At 32.8% G+C, this 4,110-nt stretch overlaps 1 pseudogene; it reads left to right on the top strand.

Moving 5' to 3' along the window:
- LOC107710490 (uncharacterized) overlaps positions 1–4,110 on the top strand; it is a 14,652-nt pseudogene that overhangs the window by 2,926 nt on the left and 7,616 nt on the right.

The following is a 4,110-nucleotide window of genomic DNA, read 5'->3' as shown; positions in this document are numbered from 1 at the left end:
TTAAGCTAACTGAGACTTGTTATAGCACTTGCATATCATTGCTCTTTTGTTGATTTAGACTGCTTTTATTGTCCTCATTTGTAAGTCGCTTTGGATAAAAGCATCTGCTAAATGACTAAATGTAAATGTAATATATATGTATATACAGGTGCATCTAAAAAAATCTGAATATCGTGAAAAAGTTATTTTTTTGGAACTTATTTCAAAAAGTGAAACTTTCATATATTCTAGATTCATTACATGTAAAGTAAAACATTTAAAAAGTTTTTTTGTTTTAATTTTGATGATTAGAGCTTAGTTCAAGTTCAAGTTCAAGTTGAGCTTTATTGTTATTCCGCTACATGTGTGGACATACAGTGGAACGAAATGTCGCATACTTTAAAGAACTTGAACTTTTCTGTTTTGCAAATCCTTTTTTTTTGTTGTTTTTGATTGATCTTAGGAACTATTCTAATATTTTGAGATACTGGATTTTTGACTTTCATGAGCTGTGAGCTCTAATCATCGAAATTAAAACAAAAAAATTTTTTTTGAAATCTTTTACTTTATATGTAATGAATCTAGAATATATGAAAGTTTCACTTTTTGAAATGTTACACATTTTTTTTTCACGATATTCACATTTTTTTCAGATGCACCTGTATATGTTTAAGCAGTAGAATTAATGTAAGTTTAATACGTCACAACACAAATGTTACATTTCTGCTTTAAAACCCAACAAAAAGTTGACCTAATTTACATCCTTTGTAAGCAATCTGCGATTGCCTTGATTTTTATTTTATTTTTATTTTTTTAAGAAAATGAGGGACAAGTCAAAATATATATATTTTTTTGTGGTAATCAGCCTTACGCCACAAATGATGTGGATTAAACTCAATTTAAAACATAATATTTAAGAATAAAACAAGTCCACAAAGAGGGTAAGTCACAGAAGGTCATTACTGAAAGGGGTGGCTGTTCACAGAGTGCTGTATCAAAGCATATTAAATGCAAAGTTGACTGGAAGGAAGAAATTGGGTAGGAAAAGGTGCACAAGCAACAGGGATGACCGCAAGCTTGAGAATACTGTAAAGTAAAGCTGATTCATACACTTGGGAGAGTTTCACAAGGAGTGGACTGAAGCTGGAGTCAGTGCATCAAGAGTCACCACGCTCAGACGTCTTCAGGAAAAGAGCTACCAAGCCACTTCTGAAACAGAAACAACGTCAGAAGCATCTTACCTGGGCTAAGGAGAAAAAGAACTGGACTGTTCAGTGGTCCAAAGTCCTCTTTTCAGATGAAAGTAAATTTTGCATTTCATTTGGAAATCAAGGTCTGGAGTCTGGAGGAAGACTGGAGAGTCACAGAATCCAAGCTGCATTGTGTGCAGTGCAGTGCAGTGTGAAGTTTCTGAAGTCAGTGATGATTTGGGGTGCCATGACGTCTGCTGGTGTTGGTCCATTCTGTTTTATCAAGTCCAAAATCAATGCAGCCGTCTACCAGGAGATTTTGGAGCACTTTATGCTTCCATCTGCTGACAAGCTTTATGGAGATGCTGATTTCCTTTTCCAGCAGGACTTAGCACCTGCCCACAGTGCCAAAACTACTTCCAAGTGGTTTGATGACCATGATATTACTGTGCTTGATTGGCAAGCCAACATGCCTGACCTGAACCCCATATGGAATCTATGGGATACTGATGCTGGAGTTTGTGTTAACGGAGCCCCGACCAAGTATTGAGTGCAGAAATGAACATACTTTAAAGAACTTGAACTTTTCTGTTTTGCAAATCCTTTTTTTTTGTTGTTTTTGATTGATCTTAGGAACTATTCTAATATTTTGAGATACTGGATTTTTGACTTTCATGAGCTGTGAGCTCTAATCATCGAAATTAAAACAAAAAAATTTTTTTTTAAATGCTTTACTTTACATGTAATGAATCTAGAATATATGAAAGTTTCACTTTTTGAAATGTTACAAAAAATTTTTTCACGATATTCACATTTTTTTCAGATGCACCTGTATATGTTTAAGCAGTAGAATTAATGTAAGTTAATACGTCACAACACAAATGTTACATTTCTACTTTAAAACCCTCCAAAAAATTGACCTAATTTACATCCTTTGTAAGCAATCTGCGATTACCTTGATTTTTATTTTATTTTTATTTTTTTAAGAAAATGAGGGACAAGTCAAAATATATATATTTTTTTGTGGTAATCAGCCTTACGCCACAAATGATGTGGATTAAACTCAATTTAAAACATAATATTTAAGAATAAAACAAGAATTTTTGACTGACCATAGACAGAAACACTGAATGTTTTGGCCGTTGGTTTGATGTCTGTTTAGTTTGTAGTTGAAGAGTTTCTTCCAGTCCTGCATTTACAAACCTCACAGTCTGAATTCTTCTCTAGATAAAATTGCTTTACAGTGAAATAAAGTACTGGATCAATCCAACAAAACTGATCCATGAAACACAGTTAAAGAAGAGTCACAGGTCAGAGGTGGATCAACAAGAGCGTAATATTTTCAGTTAAAATTCACAGAATAAACCAAATAAATGTGATCTTGTTTAATTTTAATCTTCAGTAGATTTAAGCCAGTGAAACTAGAACACTTTTTTGTAAAATTATTGCGCTAACACAACACACTATATTTTATTTATTCCAGTTTAGTAATCCAATTTGTCTGAAACCTCTAAACATACTCAAGTGCGCCACACACTGTTTACCAAAAGGAATTTGTTTCAATTGAGATGACACATACCAGGATAATTCCAGGGGCCCGACGAGGGAGCGGGGCCCCTAACACGATGTCTCCCGAGAAACACAATTTCTCTCTAGACTGAAGTCAATGATAATGTTCTTTGATAATGTAAATGTTATTTGCTCTCTTTCTGTACAATGAAAGTGTTGTAATTAGTAACTTAAATTGTTTTTTATTAAATTCAAAAAGTCAGTCGTATTAAAAATATTTTATGACATGACCCTCATATCTGGTAGCTACAAGTAGGGTTGGGTATCGAGAACTGGTTCCATTTTAGAAACTGTAAAAACTATACAGTGTTTTTAAACTTTTGATTTCAATTTCTGTACCTGACATTTGTTCAATTTTATTTATTTATGCTATTGCTAATTCATTTATTTACTTGTCTTTAACAATTTAATGTTTGAAATTTATATTAGACTAGTTGTTTTTTTCTGTGGTATTTAAAATAAAAATAGTAATAGCCTATTATTATATTGATCATTAAAGTTATTTCATAGTTTACTAATGTTAAAAGAAGAAACTTTAAAATTTAAAAATGTAGCCTATTAGTAGTAGTAAATGTTGAAATAAACACACTATATCAAGGAACAATACTTCTAAAGCTTTCATTAATGTTACAAATGGACTCTTATTGTTAAGTATTACCATTTAATTTCAACAGTCATGCTTAAAGATGGTCAATCTTTAAATATCTACACAAGGCCATAGCATTAAAATGACATACATAGGTTATTGATCTTGTATGTGTACTCTCACATTTTATTTGCCTCTATTTTAAAACACTGCATGATTATCTAATCAAAATAAAAAATTAATATATATATATGTAAGTCACACATTGTGCAAAAGTGCAGCGCTGCGTCTAGGAGAAGTCACAAGTATCACACACTGGACGCGTCACGTTCAATTCAAGCTGCGGTCTAAAACAGTTTATTTAATCGCCAAACAGACATTTTGCTTCAAGAATGAACAATGTGGCATAAATTAGTTTGAAGTAAGGTGTTTAAAAAAAAACAAAAAATGGGCAAACGTAAAGAGAAAGTGCGATCTATAGGCTATTACAATTCTATATATGAAGCATACAGACTTTATTAGTGTATCGGTTGCTGTGCTCTAAGGAGGCGCACGATACAGGAATAATCCAAAAACAGTCCTTTAATGATATATCCACACAAGAAACAGAAGGAATCCAGGGGTATATTCCAGAAAGCGGGTTTTGTTGGAAACTCAGAGTTTGTTAACCCCAGAAAAGGGAAACTCAGTGTTTTCGGTTTCAATAAAAGACAAAACTAAACCTCTCGGTAAGTTACCATAGTAACTTACTCTGTGAACCTAACCTGGTCAGGAGCAGGTTTTCTT

The sequence above is a fragment of the Sinocyclocheilus rhinocerous genome, unplaced genomic scaffold (assembly GCF_001515625.1).
Source record: "Sinocyclocheilus rhinocerous isolate Xijiao unplaced genomic scaffold, SAMN03320098_v1.1 scaffold5255, whole genome shotgun sequence".
Lineage (NCBI taxonomy): Eukaryota > Metazoa > Chordata > Actinopteri > Cypriniformes > Cyprinidae > Sinocyclocheilus > Sinocyclocheilus rhinocerous.
Note: the sequence above shows the minus strand (reverse complement) of the source record. Positions and strands in the feature narration are given on the sequence as shown.